This window comes from Bidens hawaiensis, unplaced genomic scaffold, assembly GCF_021521415.1.
Source record: "Bidens hawaiensis isolate Kalapana, Puna unplaced genomic scaffold, B.hawaiensis_p1.1 tig00099134_1, whole genome shotgun sequence".
In the NCBI taxonomy this organism is placed as follows: domain Eukaryota; kingdom Viridiplantae; phylum Streptophyta; class Magnoliopsida; order Asterales; family Asteraceae; genus Bidens; species Bidens hawaiensis.
Genome location: NW_027504642.1, coordinates 4,461 through 18,981, shown reverse-complemented (window position 1 = coordinate 18,981; position 14,521 = coordinate 4,461). Strand labels below are relative to the sequence as shown.

The 14,521-nt window shown below is 38.6% G+C and overlaps 1 pseudogene; it reads right to left on the bottom strand.

The window, feature by feature from the left end:
• Window positions 1-2,193: 2,193 nt before the first annotated feature.
• On the bottom strand, window positions 2,194-14,053 carry LOC143608122 (uncharacterized; annotated as a pseudogene).
• Between the last annotated feature and the right edge of the window lie 468 nt (window positions 14,054-14,521).

Genomic DNA, 14,521 nt, shown 5'->3' with positions numbered 1-14,521 from the left:
GCTTCCTTATGAAATGACGGATCACCTAGAAACCTTTAACAATCTTTCTGTCTCTTAAAACCATTTCATCTCATTCTTAATTTCTTCCCATTTTAAAAACATTTTCCACTATCTGGCTGATGTTTAAATGTTAAAAAAATATATTATTATTTTAAGGAATTATAAAAATCAAGAAATTTGGGCTGATAATTATTTTGATTTGCTTTTCATTTATGAATCTTCTCTTGAATTCATAATATAAAGGTATGAATACAAAAACAAGTCATCCTATATTATTTTTGAGCATGAAGTACGTATATGTTCAGTATAAAGGCATCTTCAATGTCACATGCTCATCAAAGTCAAATGTCTTTTTAGTTGGAAGATGTATACAACACCTCTTGTATAGTTTTAGCAGCCGACCAAGTCTTTTTAATTGGCCGAGTAAGCATAAAGTTGTGACTACAAATACGGGTCCAGTTCTTTTTTTTTTTCAATAGAAATCGGTTTTTGTAAAGAAAACTAAACAAATTTACATAAGCTTGACCCCTTAATTATAATCGGTAGAGAATAAAACCGTATGTTGACTCTTCGATAAGGTTTCGTTACCCCCATTGGTGATATTCCAATCCCAAAATGCAGAAGTCTTAAATTTGAATACAATTTACTTCGATTTTGGAAGGAGACTAATATTAAGAAAAATGATGAACGTAATTCGTCTCATTGTAATAAAGTATTTAAGAACAAGTGCAATCAAGATCGGCTAGATTCATGATATTCTCAGATCGAACTTTCCTCCATGTATCAGACACATTATGCATATATATCATGCATACATACACATATGTTCATGTATCACATCTTGGTGATTTGAGCTTAGAGACGCGGCATATATAGTAAATTTTCTAGTAGTATCAACGCGTAGCGGATCTGGCTAGCTCCTTGAAGTCGTCAGCGAAAAGATCACTGTATTAGGATGAAGGAGGATTGTGGATAAATAGAAAGACATGGTATTTAGCATTGATATTGATTATCTCAATAATATATCTTAGGTACTTAATTGGATTCATGAGCTATCTATAGCTATATATTATATAGTTAAAACTCGTTAGATCGAATACGCTATGTTGGGTTTGACGATTAAATGTATTCCGTGTATGCATAGAGCGTAGATCTTTCACGAAGGGTGGTATTTATGACGGTTATGTCAATGTGTATTAAACGAACCAAAAAATAGAATCATACGACCTAACGAGCTCAAAGAAGACACATTATACCGCATAGATTACAACCCTAAAATGTCTATTATGCAATACATTATACATATGTGAGACAACACATTTCATCTCAATTATTGTATAAGGTTCGTGTTCAAGATTTCAGTAACGGATTCATGCACGTCCTAAGTTTCGCACAATATGGCATTTGCATAGCTGTATGCTTGCCTCCTAAGGCAACTTTAACTTCACATGCTTACCTAAGTCAAAGGCATCCCCAAAATGGAACTGCTCTTTTTCTGATACACTTATTTATGCATGCAATCTTGCTTTCAATACAAGTTAGGTGCATATATACAACACTTTAGGTACATGTATACAACAATTGTGTGTGTTTGTGTGTGTGTATGCAGTCTTGCTTTCACAACAAGTAAACAATAACTAATTTTCAACTAGCTAAGTTCACAATTAATATGATGTTTGATGGGCATATATAGATGAACCTAGTATATATACAGGGTGTGAAGTAACCGCCCACGTAGTTATTTTTATTTTATACGTAACATATATTATGGTTTTGTGACCGATCCGTGGCATTCTTAGACATTGAACCCTAAAATTTTTAAGCTTTGAAAAGATCAATCTATAGATGCTTCATTTGAAAACAAAGTGAAAAACAGAAAAATGTGATGGAAAATTAACAGGTTAGTAAAGAAAATGAACTGGTCACTAATAGTGTACATGATGGGCTTCAATAAAATTGCATCATTTTGGGCCAAATCCCACCCATACGAGCTTCAAGTTACCCCACACAAAAATCCACATACGGTCAAAATGATACCACTAAGAACGGTATAAATTAAGATGAAAGTCATTTTATTCAGAAATTATTTGGGAAGCAATGTTCCTTATTACACAAACTTATTTTACACAGCTTGGTTACATAACTACACACTTAGTACATAATTATGCATGAGTAACAAACAAGAAGAAAAATTTATCTCTTGCAAACGACCCCGCGTCCGTTCACACCACTTTGACACATCAAACTTGGCAATTCCAAGTTAAAGGATGAACCGTCTTCACGGCTGCTGCCCTTAAACTTAGCCACAGAACAATCCGTCGCAAATGAATCTGTACTTGCAAACTTGTTATTTTCTCCCATGACAGGCATCAACACGTCCATTTTCACGTTGCTCACATAGTCATTCTTGTAAGTTTGTCCCAAGACCCCGTCTACTTCATCGCTTAACGAGAAGAACTTGAACTGGAGATCAAGATGTGCAAAGCAATCTTCGTCGGTTATACCATAGTTATGGACTCTTGATTCTTGTTTTGTGATAGGAACCACTTTGGCAGTGATCTTGAACAAGTTTTCAACTTCAACAACAATGTTGTTGGTATCTTGAATACGGGTGATTGCTGTTGAGGAAGATTGCCATTTGGAGCCTTTGGTCTCCGGTAGAATGACGGTTTCTCCATCGAATGTGATGGCGATATGTTAAACGTGTCCAACACCAAATCAGATTGGAGGCTCCTAATATCTCGGAAAATATTTAATATAATAATTAGTTTATTATTATAAGATAAGTTAGTCTTATTTTATTTAATCCTATTTGTTTTTTGAGTTAGTATAGGATTAAGAACTGTGGGTTTATATATACCCTAGGTTTAATGTATTAGTTAATTATTAAGTTTTTCTCGTTAGTTGTTTTCTTAATAAAAGAGTTGATCGTGTGTTGATCAAATCTCGTGTTTGTGTTCTTGATTCATCCTACTAAAAGTTTAACAAGTGGTATCAGAGCTAGGCTCACACCGGGAAGCGGGTTTGAAGATCGGAGGCAGCCTCCGCCGGTGGGTGTGTCCGTCGGTGGAGGGCAGGCGTGAAAGAAAGTCTTGGGTTTGCTTCACATACATTAATTTGTTTTATTCTGGCTTGATTTGGTTGTCTTATTTGAATTAATTGCAAGTCCACCGTATTCAATTGATTGCAAAACAAGTATCACGGAATTTGCTTCCAACCTCCGTCTCTTTTGTATCAAGCCTACCAATAATTACCAATTGGTTTATTGGTTGTACAAGGTATTGCCAGGAAGAAAATATGGCTGTGACAAGAAGGAATCAACAATAGGTGTTGTAACCGTTCATAAAAAAAACAATAATTGCTGAAATTTGTTTGATTGCAACAGTAGCTTGCAGCCAAAGTATTATTTGATTTTCTTTTGGTTCGATTGAAAGAAAAAGAGAGTACATGCAAGTTTGTGTTCTCGTTTCTAGTTCGTTTTTTTCCGAAACCGAACCGACCATGGAAAGTTTCCAATCGAAGGTGTGTCCGTGTTTCAATTGTGGTAGTTTCCGATCGAACAAAGGTGTGTCCCGGTTTTGATCGAGGTGAGTAAGTTTCCGATTTAAGGTGTGTCCAGGTTCCGATCGCCGTAAGTTTCCGATAGAAGTATTCGTGAGTCGAATTAATAACCGGAAAAGAACCGCTTGGTTGAGCAAACATACTGTTCTTGTTTGGTTTTAATTGATCCATCGTAAGAATCCGATCAAACGTCTCTAGTTTTAATAGAAAGTGTCGCTAAATAGTTTAGCAAACATGCGCAAGAATTTTACCAAGATCAGTTCTTGGCAACCGGCGGTTTGTAGTGGCATCACAACAGCGATGAGCTACGAGGACTTGAACAGTCGATGTCGGCAACTCTTGGTCGACAGTTAGTGGTTAACACGGATGTGAAGTGGCGATCCTGGCAGTGGTGTTCCGATTGTAGTTAACAATGGAAACGAGCTGTCATATCGGGAGAGTAGCCGTGTTCGATTGAGTTCGGCTTTGAAAATAAACCAGGGAGGATTGTCTCCGGGTCACAAAGTAGTTCAGGTTAGCAGTACTGGTTTGGATGGTAGTGGCGATTGTGATCAATTTGGATCTAGTCTTTTTGGGTTGCATTTAGGTTGTAAGTCAACTTAGTTTTGGCGAGTTGAAGGTTTCAGTGATGATATGCCATCACCGTGTGTCGGGATGGTAAAATATCCGTGTATCGGGGAAGTAGGCTGAGCAAAAGAAGACTCGTTCAATGGCAGTACCGATAAAAGATCTTGATCAACCTTGCCAAGTTATCACTTCTTCTAGTTGATCGACTTCCGTTAGTAACCAAGGTCGATAATGGTGGTGTGTCTACTGAAGTAGCCAATGTGATTTATGTGGATACAAATTTGCAAATTGTTGATAAGTTAATAAAGGGACTAGCCAGTAAGTAACTGGTTGAGTTAGATTGAGAGATCAAAAGCTTTGTTTGTGGTTGATCACAGCAAGGAAAGTTAAAAGTGACTAGATGGGCTGCTGAAACACATCTAGAACTACAATAATGGTGCTGGTGTTAAGTGACCAACAATGGTACAATGGCGAACAAGTAATGGTGAGAGAGTTACAAGGTGGTTCGGATCCGCCAGTATAAGAGATTGCAATAAGGTTGTGTGTCACCGTGTGTCGGGATGGTTAAATCTCCGTGTGTTGAGCAATGATGTTGTGGCATGATCGTGTATCGGTATGGTTAAATCTCCGTGTGTCGGGGTAGTTTAGTGGGTTGGATCGATGACCCAACAGTCCGAGTGGTAGCGTTATCGAGCTGTCTAAACGAGACAACAACATCAGATGTTGGGATCCAGTTTCGGGACCAAATCGTAATGTACAGGTCACTGGCAGTTTAGGTTGTTGACAACAGCGAGAGATGAATTTCGGAGCGGGAACCGGTGGCTAAAAATGGTCACATAGTTATGGTTTTGGGGCTGTCAAAATAGAAGATAGCGGGCTCGATAATTTCGGTTTCGGTTTGTACGAACAGTGGGTTTGTAGGAGACCACCGAAGATTATTAAGGCATGTGATAAGGCTGTTTGGAGGTGAGTTGAATATATCCTAGATCTTGTGTAGATTGAGGAGTAACCGATCGAGACGCAACTTCGTGTAAAGGCGTGTGATGAGTCCAAGAATCAGTGGCGGAACTTGAACAATTACATTGGGGGGGTCAAAAAATTTTAGATTAATCATAAGTTCATACATATAAACTAACCAAATTTTTATCAACAAAAAAAGACATAAAAATATATAATTATATAAATTATCTGAACTGAAAATTTCACAACATCAAACATAAACCAATGGAAATAATAAATTAATGGTTACCTTTTAGTATAAAAGCGATAAATGACTAGTGATGATGAATTGATTATTCTCCTCTATTTTGCTAATAGCCGGTTTTCAGTTTCAAAATCTAATAAATCAATCGACAGACCGACAGCTTCCTAGTACTCCTGCCATATTATTGTTATCATTGGTTTTTTGGGCTTTCAAGTTTCAAATATGGGCTTTGGACAAGGTGTGGTCAAATGGATACATCATGGACTTACAAATTTTTGGGTTATATACCTAGTTTTAGGCCCAAAATCAGGGGGGGCACAACCCCTTCCTGTCCTCTACATGGTCCGCCCGTGCCAAGAATCAAGTCCGGAGAGATATGGGTGTTGCGGGCCATGAAGGACCTTTAAGGAACAAGTATGAATCTAGAGGGAGTGTTAAATTTGACACTTGAGTCGAAGACGAAAGACGTGACTGTGTTGAGTCGCAGGTTGTTTCGAGTCGAGGTGCTTCGTGTATGTCACGGTTAGAAAAGTTTGGTGTTGAGAGAGAGTGTTAAACGTGTCCAACACCAAATCAGATTGGAGGCTCCTAATATCTCAGAAAATATTTAATATAATAATTAGTTTATTATTATAAGATAAGTTAGTCTTATTTTATTTAATCCTATTTGTTTTGGATTCAAATTGTGTATTTGAGTTAGTATAGGATTAAGAACTGTGGATTTATATATACCCTAGGTTCAATGTATTAGTTAATTATTAAGTTTTTCTCGTTAGTCGTTTTCTTAATAAAAGAGTTGATCGTGTGTTGATCAAATCTCGTGTTTGTGTTCTTGATTCATCCTGCTAAAAGTTTAACACGATACGGTCATTAGAGTCATCCCAAGTAGAAGTTTTTAGAGCACTAATTTTGAGTTTATGATTATCATAAAGAACTCCAATAGATTGAACCCAAGTAAAATCTCGGCCATGTTTTTGTTTCGTTTGCCAATGAAGTGGCCGTTGATGTGGAGATCGTTGCCGGTTACAAGGCAAAAATCTTTGTCCTTCTTTCCATGGAAGTAGAAAGTGATGCCATCGGCACCGATGAAACGAGGATCTTGGCACACTGCTCCTGGCATATCGCAAGCTGCAAATTTACATGCATGTGTTATTAGAGTTGTGGTGTATATGACTAAATATTATTATCTATAAATAAATAGAGATGTAAAGGACTTACTGCAAACTGGCTTGCAGGCATTACAATCAACTGTACATTGGTTAGGACAAGAAGCAGGACAGGCGTGCTCAGTGGCGTAACATTTGGGATACTTGATGCTTTTGCACTTTGCTTTCTTTGGTTGAGGTGGTGGAGTAGGGTACCATGGAGTAGGAGGTGACTGAGGAGTTGATGGTGAAGGAGTGGTGGGACGTGGCCAAGACGGTGTTGGTGGTGAAGGGGTGGTGGAAGGTGGTGAGGATGGTGTGGGTGGTGTAGACTCTGTTGGTGGTGAAGGGGTGGTGGGAGGTGGTGAGGATGGAGTTGGAGGAGTGGACTCTGTTGGTGGTGAAGGAGTGGTGGGTGGTGGTGAAGGCGTGGTGGGAGGTGGTGAGGAATGAGTTGGAGGAGTAGACTCTGTTGGTGGTGAATGAGTGGTGGGTGGTGGTGAAGGCGTGGTAGGAGGTGGTGAGGAATGAGTTGGAGGAGTAGACTCTGTTGGTGGTGAATGAGTGGTGGGTGGTGGTGAAGGCGTGGTGGGAGGTGGTGAGGATGGCGTTGGTGGTGTAGAATCTGTTGGAGGTGAAGGGGTGGTAGTGGGTGGTGAGGATGATGGTGGAGGGGTGGTGGGAGGGGGTGAGGATGGTGTAGGTGGAGAGGGGGTAGTAGAAGGTGGTGTTGGAGGTGAAGGTGTGGTGGGAGGTGGTGATGGTGGTGTATTATCTGTAGGAGGTGAAGGGGTGGTAGGGGGTGGTGAAGGGGTGGTGGGTGGTGGTGAGGAAGATGGTGGAGAAGTGGCTGGAGGTGGTGAGGATGGCGTTGGTGGTGTGAAATCTGCTAGAGGTGAAGGAGTGGTAGGAGGTGGTGAGGACGGTTTTGGTGGAGACGGGGTAGTAGGAGGTGGCGTTGGAGGTGTGGGAGTGGTGGGAGGTGGTGAGTAAGGAGGTGGAGATGATGGTGTTGGAGGTGTGGGAGTGGAGGGAGGTGATGAGTGAGGAGGTGGTGGTGACGGTGTCGGAGGTGAGGGAGTGGTGGGAGGTGGTGATGGTGTTGGAGGTGAAGGAGTGGTGGGAGGTGGTGAGTAAGGCGGTGGTGATGGTGTTGGAGGTGTAGGAGTGGTGGGAGGTGGTGAGTAAGGCGGTGGTGATGGTGTTGGAGGAGGCGGAGTGATGGCAGGAGGTGAAGATGGTGGAGGTTCTATCTCCGGTGTTGACGGCGTAGGAGAGCCTATACAAATAGGTTTGCACGACTGACAATGCACGGTACATCCGTTATCACAAAACTTGGGACAAACATGCACTAGGTTGTGACATTCTTTGTAAGTAGGGTCTTTGCATGTTGCGTAGCTAGGGTTGTTAGCAATTCCTGGTGGGGTTTTCGCCTCACCAATTGATGTGTGGGTATAAGTACATGCTTTAAGTGATTTATATTGTGTGTTTTACTTGTTTATATGTATCGAACACAAATACTTTGATAGGTTTTATGTTTACAGGTGTGCGGAGCTTAACGGAGCTTAAAGAAACTAACTTGGAGCATTCATGATGGAGTGTAAAGGAAAGTAATGATGCATGAGATGATAGAGAATTGAAATACGAAGACGTGGCCGCAAACGGGGAGGAAAACGGAGTTGAAACTAAGATTCTATGAAGAAAACAGTTTTGGCCTAGCAGGACCGTACGGCAGTGGGTGCAGACCGTAAGCTACGGTCTGACCGTAGCTTACGGTGGCCAGACCGTAGCTTACGGTCTGGTCTGACGGAAAATGGGTTTTTGGTGATTTTTCTTCCATATTTAAGACCCAAAAACCCTAAGGTCGATCCCATTCATTCATAATCAGTTTGGGGACTTATTGGAGGCCATCTTACACCATTAAAACTCATCCTAATCACAAGATTGATCCATGAACAACATCTCCAACATCATAATCAAGAGCATGAAGATCAAGATGCAAGGCTAAAGGCTTCATTACCACCTCCGGGTGTAGGGTTGAGTTGCTTGTTAGGTTTTGATATTCTAAACTTTAACTTTGGATTTGTAATTATTAATCCTTCGGATAATCAATTCTTTGTGTTTGCTTTTGTGCTTAAACGGTTTTAATTAATTGATTACTTAATCTTTTGTCATTTAATTGATTTGTGGTCATCAACAATTAGGATTAAGTTCTTTTGTCATTGACCCGTTTATCATTAACCATATTATTGATTTTGTGTTTCAATAGGTAAAATCGATTATCAAATAGATTTTCATTAAGCCGTGTCAATTGTTCGGATTCAGTTCTGACGATCAACACAGTCAATCGTTAAGTCTTTTGATTTACATATTTTATAAGAAACCGTCCAAAGAAGTTTATCAATTCCTTAACTTGTTGCAAAACCCGAACCCTGGAGTTTGGTTATTTTCACATAATTGTTTACAAACTACTCTTTTAAACCGCTTGACATCGTCTGTCCACTTTAATTATTTTTATTATAAATTTTGAGTTTCACTTGCACTTTCCACTGATTCCCTGTGGATTCGACACCTTACTTTCCCTTGCTAGTAAAGGTAATTCATAAATGTTTTTGATTGACCTTTCGACATCGATCAAAATGGCGCCGTTGCTGGGGAATCAACGCACAAAGTGCTAGTTTTAGTTTTATTCCTTTTTTGCTTTAGTTTAGTTTAGTTTTTGTTTTTTTTATTTGTTTGATTTTACGCGTGGTATTCTTGTGTTTAATGTGTGTAGGTAACTCACAATGACAAGGAGTTGGGTTTATGACCCACATGAAGGATATGAGTTTGTGGAAGATGCTGATATGTACAATTCATTTCCATGTCATGAACCGCCTTCATATAACCCCCAAAGCTATTACCAGCCAAATAGTTATAATCAACGGAACATCAACCAACATGGCCGTAATGGACAATACCAGAATTATTCACCGCCTACACCTAACTCTCAAGGATTCTACGAGTCAGATAACCAAAGGAACTTCAACCAGGAGGCAACCCGACTTTTTGGTTGAAGACCTTAACAAAAACTTAGCGCTGACCGGGAGGCAACCCGACTTTTTGGTTTGTTTTGTTTTCTTTATTTTTGGTTTTCTTTTTGCATGTTACTTTTTGTTTGTGTTTTGTGGTCATAGTAAGCCCTAAGTGTGGGGAAGCTCATGGTGGTTTGTCAAGATTCGGTGAAGTAGATATTGTCATATCATATTCAATAAGTGTGGGTCAACGTTGCAAAAGTACTAATCAGCAGGACCCGTTTGACATAAGAGATTTGAATCAGGTCCATGTGTCTCTCCCTATCCTTAATTTGCTGTTGACTGTTTAATAATTGTGTTATGGGTTGTCGGGTGGCGTGATGAACTTTTGGGTCGTGTGGTTGGTGTTAGTGTCTATGTTTATGTTTAAAAACTTTATGTGTTTCGTTTAATGGTATGCAACTTTAGTTAAATCTGGAGATGGGTAATTGGTTGTTATTTGAATTGCAATTGGTATGAATATCACGTGTTTGCATATGTTTTTGAAAATCTGAGTTACATTGAGGTCAATGTACATCTCAAGTGTGTGGATGGAAAAACATGGAGAAATTAAAAATTTTTAGCCTTAAGAGTAGCTTGATTGTGCGCAAAAGCCGAAATTGTAATTTGTTAATTGTTAGTATTAATGCCAAGTAGAGGTCTTTGGTCATGGTCAATTTTTAAGCTTCTCGAAAGTCTTCCCATGTAAATGTTTTTCAAAAATTAGACAATTAAAATGAACCGTTTAGATGGGGATAACGAGTCATGGGGACAGGTACACATGTTTCATGTCGGCAGCCTAATTCCTCCGGTACGTGTGTAAGATTTGCCTTATATATAATACACATATAATATATAGTATATACACATGTCATTTGAGTGCCATCATCGAGAGTAACCGGTATGTCCATAATATCTAGAACTTGGTTGTCTCATGCATTTCGAGATCTTAATACCACCACCTATATGGAGAAACAGAACTGTAGAAAACCCACTTTATATTGGCCTTACATATTAAAAAATAAAATAATACTCCCTACCCTACATTACCCCTTAGGAGCCAAGTTTGTGTCTTTTCCATTTCGTTTGTTTAAACCCACATTACAAGCCGTGTTTACCTTGGCCTTTTGTTATTTTAACCCTGTGGATGAAACTCGGTATGTTAAGAGTTGTATTTAAGTTGTTTGTCGAGCATAGTACACAGTGTACGTATGTCTCGGGTCGTTTGTTTGTGTATATTGATGTTAGTACTTGTTTAAAAAAAAAGAAAAATCAAAGAAAAACTCAAAAAGAGTTCGTGTTTAATGTCGTTATTGGTTGTAAATAATAGTTAGTGAGTTTGTTTGTTCGTTTGTTTGTTGGTGTCAATAAATTGGGTTTCATCCACCATAAGTCACTAAATAAATCCACTTTCGCACCCTAACCTAAGTCACATCAAAACCCTTAGTTCTTTTCTCTATGCAACGGTGGGTAATGGGTGGATATATGACTTGCTACCAAGCTTATTACATTGTGTTCATACTTGGTATTGAGGGTAGAGAGATACTAGCACATTTTTTGCTGGTCCAGATATTAAACCGAGAGGAGAGATATTATATTATGAGGAGTATGAACATGTGTGCCTTAACCGGAAATAAAGTACACTCGTTTGGGCGGTTTCATAGTTTTAAAATGTATCATTAACTTATTTGGTGGGTTATCAACCTTGACAGTGTCAGTTATTGGGAATTGGGTATGACCTTATACCTCACTAGTATTAATACTGATAATTGATGAACCATCGATCGAGGTGTATATGTTGTATGAGAGTTTGCTTGAGGGCAAGCAAATGATAAGTGTGGGGATGTGATGTGTGGGTAAAAGTACATGCTTTAAGTGATTTATATTGTGTGTTTTACTTGTTTATATGTATCGAACACAAATACTTTGATAGGTTTTATGTTTACAGGTGTGCGGAGCTTAACGGAGCTTAAAGAAACTAACTTGGAGCATTCATGATGGAGTGTAAAGGAAAGTAATGATGCATGAGATGATAGAGAATTGAAATACGAAGACGTGGCCGCAAATGGGGAGGAAAACGGAGTTGAAACTAAAATTCTATGAAGAAAACAGTTTTAGCCTAGCAGGACCGTAAGGCAGTGGGTGCAGACCGTAAGCTACGGTCTGACCGTAGCTTACGGTGGCCAGACCGTAGCTTACGGTCTGGTCTGACGGAAAATGGGTTTTTGGTGATTTTTCTTCCATATTTAAGGCCTAAAAACCCTAAGGTCGATCCCATTCATTCATAATCAGTTTGGGGACTTATTGGAGGCCATCTTACACCATTAAAACTCATCCTAATCACAAGATTGATCCATGAACAACATCTCCAACATCATAATCAATAGCATGAAGATCAAGATGCAAGGCAAAAGGTTTCATAACCATCTCCGGGTGTAGGGTTGAGTTGCTTGTTAGGTTTTGATATTCTAAACTTTAACTTTGGATTTGTAATTATTAATCCTTCGGTTAATCAATTCTTTGTGTTTGCTTTTCTGCTTAAACGGTTTTAGGCTTCTATCCGACTAGTAGGACATGCAGTTCTCCCCTTAGCCTTAGGGCAGGCACGAAATCAATTAACAGCTTCTAAAGAAAAGAGGACGACTTAAGGGGCTTATGCACTCCACGACTTTCTTATGTTATGGCGAAGACTGAATTTAGCTTCCAACCCTAGTCAGCAAGCTTCAAAAGTCCTTTGAAAGCAGATGCCAGAATGACTCTTTGAACTGAACGACGTAATAAATAAAGAAACTAACTCTTTTCCCTGGGACAGCTAATAAAAACTAATACGGCCCCTTCTCAAAGAGACTGTTAATTAATTGATTACTTAATCTTTTGTCAGTTAATTGATTTGTGGTCATCAACAATTAGGATTAAGTTCTTTCGTCATTGACCCGTTTATCATTAACCATATTATTGATTTTGTGTTTCAATAGGTAAAATCGATTATCAAATAGATTTTCATTAAGCCGTGTCAATTGTTCGGATTCAGTTCTGACGATCAACACAGTCAATCGTTAAGTCTTTTGATTTACAAATTTTATAAGAAACTGTCCAAAGAAGTTTATCAATTCCTTAACTTGTTGCAAAACCCGAACCCTGGAGTTTGGTTATTTTCACATAATTGTTTACAAACTACTCTTTTAAACCGCTTGACATCGTCTGTCCACTTTAATTATTTTTATTATAAATTTTGAGTTTCACTTGCACTTTCCACTGATTCCCTGTGGATTCGACACCTTACTTTCCCTTGCTAGTAAAGGTAATTTATAAATGTTTTTGATTGACCTTTCGACATCGATCAAAATGGCGCCGTTGCCGGGGAATCAACGCGCAAAGTGCTAGTTTTAGTTTTATTCCTTTTTGCTTTAGTTTAGTTTATTTTTTGTTTTTTTTATTTGTTTGATTTTACGCGTGGTATTCCAATCACCGCCATTATCACCGCCACAAGCAAAATAACATGACACGTGACTGACCGAGCCATTGCAGCCCGGACTTGAAATTCTCTTAAATCTTTGAACTAGTTTTTAGTTGTAAAGGTATACTCAATGAGTCAATGGTTTCTATGTAATGAATTGGTATAGGCAAATGAAATGCATGCATGAACCTAAACAACTAATCATGTAATAATGAAGTACATACATTAAAATGCATGCATGAACCTAAACAACTAATCATGTAATAATGAAGTACCTTCAATTTAAGGTATCTTCCAAGCCCTTTTTATTTGCTTTAGGTATAAATTTGGCATCCCTTATTTAGTAAGCTATATGCTACACTTTCTAAAAAAAGGAATTTGCCTTCTGTTTTATGAACAAATTTATGAACCCAAATCCATACATTAAAAGGGAAAGGTCAACTTATGTAAAAAAGAAAAAGGTTATAACTTTGAGCTATATTATGTTCTTTCTAGCACATCCAATGGGTAAATAAAAATTTGAGACAATAAGGCAACATGTCAAATTACTTAATCAAAAGAATCCTTTTTTCTTTGAACGATCAACAAAACAACTTTAATAAAAAAAATCATTACAAGCAAGAAACTCACAACGACACATAAACCAAAACCACCTACTTACAAACAACAAACCACCTAGCACAATTATGTCAAAGAAACCGAACCCCTGAAAATTACATATTAGACGAAAATCCGCACCACCTTTCCCATGTTAGGGTTGGACTTTTACTCTGGTTTTTCACCCACAAGTAGCTTAATGACTTGATCTCGCCAATTATGTCAATTAAATTAACAGGCTTCCTCTCGAACACCACATAATTCCTAGCACTCCATATACACCACATCGTAGTAAGAAAAATCACTTGAAAAGCCTCGCCTTTCGACTCGGATGTAGAGTATCTATGTAATTCCAATAAATCTTTAATAGAAAATGCATAAATAGAACCAAACCGATTGAGCAAACCGACAAGAGATCATAATGTGCTCCACCGATTTTAATAGTAGTTTCTGCAGATATAGCTGATATCTATTTAAAAAGTTCACAAAATGGAAAAATATTTATTAACATGTTACTAGACATGCCCATTATACCAATGGGGGTGGCGATCCATAGCAAAGGCAAAATATTTGATTCTTTAAAAATCCCTGGTTTAGAATGAAATGTCTTGAGTTCAAGTCTCATATACGACGGTGACGGTGGTTAAAAGAAATTTATCTTTCAAAAAAAAATACATACGTCCATTTTACCACCTATCATTTATATCATCATCATCATCATCGTACTCAGTATATCCCACCAATAGCAAAGCTATGGTAGGGTCTGAGGAGGGTAAGATGTAGACAGCCTTACCTCTACCCCATGGGGATAGAGAGGCTGCTTCCGGTGAGACCCCCGGCTCGATAGTAGTTTTGCATCAAGCCTTGGACATATTACATAAGGCACATAGCACTCAATCATCAGGACGCCGGCTGATTGGTGCATGTACCCTTGTCT